The sequence below is a fragment of the Arachis hypogaea genome, chromosome 18, assembly GCF_003086295.3.
Source record: "Arachis hypogaea cultivar Tifrunner chromosome 18, arahy.Tifrunner.gnm2.J5K5, whole genome shotgun sequence".
NCBI classification, from domain to species: Eukaryota; Viridiplantae; Streptophyta; class Magnoliopsida; order Fabales; family Fabaceae; genus Arachis; species Arachis hypogaea.
The window spans coordinates 115,695,897-115,703,129 of NC_092053.1; positions in this window are offsets into that span (position 1 = coordinate 115,695,897).

Below are 7,233 nucleotides of genomic sequence, written 5' to 3' on the forward strand. Positions count from 1 at the left end.
TAATAATCATATATAGCAAGTATTTCAAGAAGCAAGTAGGCATATTATACAATTAGTCAAACCCAAGAAGTCAAAGCAACAAGCACATAAGAGATGCATATAATGAATGCTTGTCCTATTGGCTCGTGATATCACTTGTCGGTTTATAAATACCAACCCGACACAGCTTTTTGGATGTCGCCTGTTTGTCACTTCCAAGGATATAGCGCCTGGCACGCTTTTGTTCCGAGGATATAGTCCCTGGCACACTTGCATGCTCAATCCGAGGATATAGTGCCTGGCACACTCTTGCGGCAGAGAAGGAAAACAACAACAACATATAATTCATCACAAATCATTCCAAGGATATAGTGTCTGGCTCACTATCATTCCAAGGATATAGTGCCTGGCTCACTATCCACATCCATAAGTCTATCAATCTCAAATCATCATCATTTCTCATCTCAAATCACTTCCAATTATCAACTCTCAACATTCCAAGGATATAGTGCCTGTCACATCACTCTCAACATCCATCAGGATCATCCATTCCTTTTTGAATCCTCAACTCATCACATCCATCATCAATTCATACTTTCCATCCCAAACTCATCAATTCATCAGTGTCTCAATTTATTATCTGTAATCACCCAGTTCACTACTCTTCTCTTCTCTCAACCAAACTCATCCTCGGTATACCAGAAACCTAAACCTCCGTTTGCTAACTTTTCAAAATGACATAAGCCAAATCTCTAAAGTTCTTTCCCAAGTTTTCATACCCAAAATTAATCCCAAAAGTCTAAAAATGGTGTCACAGAAGCTTACAATCTTGTTGGGAACGTGAAATAGTTAAAAACAAATTTAAATTTGAGAAACAGGGCGTGTGCGTATGCACAGGGGTGTGCGTGCGCATGCCCAGGAAGTTTTCAAAATGTGTGCATACGCACAGGGGTGTGCGTACGCACAGGTGCCAAAATTCATACTGTCTGTTCACTCGCACAACCTGTGCTAGCGCCCTCAACAGACGATCCTTCCCAACTTGTGCGTGCGCACAGGGCTGTGTGTACGCACAGGTTGTAAAACTCCATTGGTGTGTGCATGCACACATACCAGAAATCACAAAATTCTGCAACTCTGCAGAATTTTAGATTTTGACACCGAACTTTGAATGATCATAACTTCCTCTACAAAATTTCAATTTTTACAAACTTTATATCAATTCGAAGAGTTTTCAATAAACTTTAATCCTAGACCAGTTTCAACACATTTTGAAAACTGAGGCACAAGTTATGATCCGTCAAAGTTCACTAAAAACCAGTTTTACCAAAAATACTAAAAACTCAAATTTAACCAACTCTCAATCCAAAACAAACTCAATCACTTTTCAACCATACCTAATCAACCCAAAATTCATACCAAACACTGGTTCAACTATTTTCTCAATTACACAACCTTCTAGACCAATCAACAAGTCTAAATCCAACCTAATTCACATTTTTCAAATTTCCATTAACATTATTAACATCAATATAACTTCTCACCATTTCCATCATGATCCAACTATACCACATCCAACATTTAATATCTCAAGTTATCAACCCCTTCAACACTCATCAATCCAAACATCAAATATAAAACACTATAATCAATCCTCCACCAACACCCTCACCAATCATCATTCTTTCACTATCAATCTTCATCAACAACCTCATTCATGCTTTATACCCACAATCAACAAGATACATTCATTCAAATTCAATATACATCATACCTCAACATCATTATTTAACAACAGTTATAAAAATTAACTCGTCAAGCATCATCAACCAACCAACATCAACAACCACTACAAATCCTCGTCAATTTCAAAAATTTATCACCAAACAATAACTAACATTAACCAACATCATAATACATCATTAGTACCAATAATCCTCAACAATCACCATCATCATACATATACCATAAACAACATATCCAATTCAATCCTATCCTATGGGCCACTAGCCTAAGTGTCCATAAACATTACATATTACATAAAGGAAACTGAAACCATACCTTGGCCGATTCCCAATATGCTCAAACACCAAACTTGATTCCAATCAAGCTTCCACGAAGCTCCAAACCATCAAAGCCAAACCAAAAGCCACCACTAACTCCAAAAACAAGCTTTATACATACAACATAACCATACATCAACAACTAAAGCCCATACTATACCAAACCACAAGAATAAAGAGGTTTCTTACCTTATCCAATGAGATTAGGGGTAAAATTCATCAATTACCCACTACTAGAGATCACCTAAACAAGCAATACCAAAAAAATCTACTCAAAACCATAACCTCAAAAATACAGAAATCTAGGCACAAAACTGGGACTTGATCTTCGAGTTCTTACCAGTTTTGCTTGGATAGAAACGTAGAGCTCAATGAAAGCTTCGCGTGGCCGCAAATGGCTCGTCAATCGGAGCTCCATAGCTCAAGATATGGCTTTCGGAAGGTGGAGGTGAATAGTGAAACCCCACCCTCACCTCTCTTCTCTCTCAAATCTGGTGTCTGTGTGTGTGTGTGTGTTATGGATGAAGGGTTCATTAATGAACCCTTATATATGTTGGACTTGGGCCCAACTTGGGTCCGGTCCAACCCGTTAGCATTTTTAGCCCGTTTCGGTCCAACTTTGGGCCAAACCTTAAACACTAACGCTCGGCTTTCCATTTCTAATACTTTTCTAAGGCTTTCAACTGTTTTCACTTTTTCTCGTGCAGTACTGGGCAGACTTGAATCGGATCAACCGGTTCAACTGTCGGTTCGTAGTTTTTCACGATTTTTTGCAGAAAACACATTTTCTGACTCAGAAAAATCTACTGAGTCCAAAAATTATATTTAAATCCACAAATTCTCATCCTAACTTTCTGGAATCTAATTTGGAAATTTAAATGATTTTATTCGTGAAAACTTCGATTCTTAAATATTGTATATCTAATGGAATAAGTGTTGAACATCCAATAGCTTATGTTCACACACAAAATGGGTTAGCAGAATCACTTATTAAATGCCTCCAATTAATTGCTAGACCCTTACTTATGAGAATAAATCTTCCAACCTCAGCTTGGGGCATGCTATTTTACACGCTGCAGAACTTATTTGTTTGAGGCCAACGAGTTACCATCAATTCTCTCCTATGCAATTAGCTTTTGGCCAGCAGCCAAATGTTTCCCATTTAAGAATATTTGGGTGTGCGATATATATTCCCATTGCACCATCTTCTCGCACCAAAATGGGACTCCAAAGAAAATTGGGGATATATGTTGGATATGATTCTCCCTCTATAGTAAGGTATCTTGAGATACAAACTTGGGATGTATTTAAAGCCCGATTTACAGATTGTCATTTTGATGAATCAAAATTTCTAACATTAGGGGGAGAGAATAAACTTCCTGAAAAGGAACTTAATTGGAATGCATTATCGTTGATGCATTTAGATCATCGATCAGGGCAAAGTGAACTAGAAGTTTAAAAGATTATACATTTGCAAAGAATAGCAAATGAATTGCCTGATGCATTTTTCGATACAAAGAGGATAACTAAATCCTATATACCGGCTAAAAATGCTCCGATTCGAGTTGATGTCCCATTCGGACAAATTGCCACCGAAGCAAATACATGCTAGAAGCATGGCAGGCCTGTCGGTTCCAAATACAACAATCCTCGAAAGAGAAAAGAGGTAAATACTATTTCTGTTGAAAAAGACATAGTAAAGACGCCTGCAGTTGTCCAAAATTCTGATATAGTTTTAACGCCAAAAGACGTTCAGGTACTTGAAAATTGTGAAAATGACGAGATCTAGATAAATTATGTCTTTACAGAGAGAAATGGGACCGAAATAAGACAATTGTCAATGAAATATTTGCATATAATGTGGTATTGAATATCATACATGAAAGTAAGGATCTTGAGCAAAGATTAGTTGAAGAATGTCGACAATGGAATGATTGGCCAAAATGGAAAGAAGCCATGAAGGCTGAATTAGACTCACTTGCAAAATTTGAAGTCTTTGGACCTGTAGTCCGTACACCAGAAGATGTAAAACCTATTGGGATACCGATGGGTATTTGTGAGAAAACGAAATGAGAAAAATGAAGTTGTACGCTACAAAGCCCGACTTGTGGCACAACGTTTTTCACAAAGGCCCGGTATAGATTATGAAGAAACGTATTCTCCTGTAGTGGATGCAATAACATTGTATTATTTGGTCAGTTTATCCGCATATTATAAATTACATATGCATTTAATGGATGTGGTAACAACATACTTATACGGATCATTGGATCGTGATATCTATATGAAAGTCCCTGAAGGACTAAAGATATCTAAACCATCCAATGAATATTCACTTGGGTTATACTCAGTCAAATTGCAAAGATCTTTATATGGTCTAAATCAATCTGGACGAATGTGGTATAATCGTCTTACTGAGTATCTGGCCAAAAGCAGGTTTAAGAATGATGATATCTACCCATGTGTTTTCATAAAAAAATCTGCATCTGGATTCATTATAATTGCTGTGTACATTGATGATTTAAATATCATTGGAACTCCTGAAGAGATTCCAACAATTATAAAAACTCTAAAAGAAGGATTTGAGATGAAAGATCTTGGAAAGACTAAATTTGTCTCGCCCTGCAGATCGAGCATACCAAAAATGGGATCTTTATTCATCAAACAACATACACAGAAAAGATCTTGAAGAGATTTTATATGGATAAGTCACATCCATTAAGTACCCCAATGATTGTAAGATCTTTAGATGTGGAAAATAATCAATTCCGTCCTAAAGAAGAGAATGAAAATATCCTTGGTTCTGAAGTACCATATCTTAGTGCCGTTGGAATGCTAATGTATCTTGCTAATAATACATGACCCGATATATCATTTGCTGTGAATTTACTAGCAAGGTATAGTTCCTCTCCAACTAGAAGACATTGGAATGGAATCAAACAAATCTTTCGATATCTTCATGGAACGGTTGATATGGGATTGTTTTACCCATATGGATCCAAGTCACAATTAGTTGGCTATGCTGACGCTTGATACTTGTCTGATCCATAAAAAGGGAGATCTCAAACAGGATACCTATTCACATATGGTGGTACAGCTATATCATGGAGGTCCACGAAACAGATAATTGCAGCAACATCCTCTAATCATGCTGAAATACTAGCGATTCATGAAGCAAGTCGTGAGTGTTTTTGGCTCAGGAGTTTGATCCAATATATTCTGTCATCATGTGGACTGATTGATCATAAGATAGCTCCAACTGTCATGTTTGAAGATAATACAGCATGCATTGCTCAACTTAAGGGTGGATACATCAAAAGAGATAGAACAAAGCATATTTCTTCCAAATTCTTCTTCACTCACAATCTTCAAAATCAAGGCACAATTGATGTCCAACAGATCCAATCAAGTGATAATCTGGCAGATTTATTTAGGCGCGTGCAGGCAAGCGGAAGCGCACGAGGTAGCCGAGTCAGCGCCGCTGGGCAGGGTTCGGGGGAAGCGACGAAGAACATTCAAGGGACAGCCAGATGCGTGAGGTACTTCGGGCGATAGCCGAACAGCCGCACCGTCTTAAGCAACACGCCCAACCCACACCGCATGGGGCACCGTCGTACGTCGACCCTAGACGTAGGGCGAGCACGACACGTTGCCCCTCGGGAGTGGACACGAACAGGTAACCGTCTTCCGCAACGTGCCCCCTCAAAGTGCTGGGACGAGCACGTCGCGTTGCCCCCTGCCCACGACACCCGCTGCCGCACGCATATCCATCATCCGTGTCGTGCGCCACACTAGGCCTCGCGGGGGCGCACAGGCCGCCCGCCGTTCCCACGTCGTGCTCGGACTTGGGATGATCCCCCTAGTCCTGGGCCGAGCACAAGGTGTTGCCCCGAGCGTGTGCCCAAGGCACAACTCAACCACGCCATTCTCCCTAGGTGGTGCCTAGGTGGGCCATGCACGGACGTGTTTCCCTTCTTGTTGGTCCTTCGGTGATCGGGGTTCGCAGCAGCCAGACGCCCGTGCTCGACCTTGGACCCGGGGCGGAGGACCCCGGCGGCACACCACAACCACAACGTGCTTGCTAGTGTGCCTAGGGGATGGCAAGGCAACGTGCATCTTGCTGGCATTGCGCCCAGCAAGCCTTTGGGCAACTCGAGTTTCATCAGCACGACACCCCTCCCCCCTATAATAGGCTGCCGAGCCATTACCAAGCCATTACCAAAGTGCCACGGGTAGACATCCTTTTCCGTGAGGAGACATACTCAAGGAAAGTGCTCTAGAGGTCGAATTTTGACGGCGTTTTTTGCAACAACCTCTAGAAAAATAAGATCTTTCCATCCTCCAAATTTGGTGAATTTACACCGTGTGGATTTTTTTTGACGATTTTTTTACCGCCCGGAATGCCGGAAATTCAAAAAAAATGAAAAACGGAGCAAACCTGCGATTTTTGACCTGGATTTTTTTGTGCAGCCTTCACATAATATTACCAAGGTTCCCTCAAAATTTCACGAAAAATGCACGAGCCAATTCTGAGATATGAAAATTTGGCTCCTTCGTTGCAACGCTCCGAGCCATCGTTGCAACGCTCCGAGCCATCGTTGCAACGGCGGGTGCCTCCGTGGGGGGCGGGGGAGCCCGGCGGCACACCACAACCACAACGTGCTTGCTAGTGTGCCTAGGGGATGGCAAGGCAACGTGCATCTTGCTGGCATTGCGCCCAGCAAGCCTTTGGGCAACTCGAGTTTCAGCAGCATGACACCCCTCCCCCTATAATAGGCTGCCGAGCCATTACCAAAGTGCCACGGGTAGACGTCCGTTTCCGTGAGGAGACATACTCAAGGAAAGTGCTCTAGAGGTCGAATTTTGACGCCATTTTTTGCAACAACCTCTAGAAAAATAAGATCTTTCCATCCCCCAAATTTGGTGAATTTACACCGTGCCGATTTTTTTTGCCGATTTTTTTACCGCCCGGAAAGCCGGAAATTCAAAAAAAATGAAAAACGGAGCAAATTTGCGATTTTTGACCTGGATTTTTTTGTGCAGCCTTCACATAATATTACCAAGGTTCCCTCAAAATTTTAGAAAAAATGCACGAGCCAATTATGAGATATGAAAATTTGGCTCCTTCGTTGCAACGCTCCGAGCCATCATTGGAACGGCGGGTGCCTCCGTTGCAACGAAACCAGCCAACGAT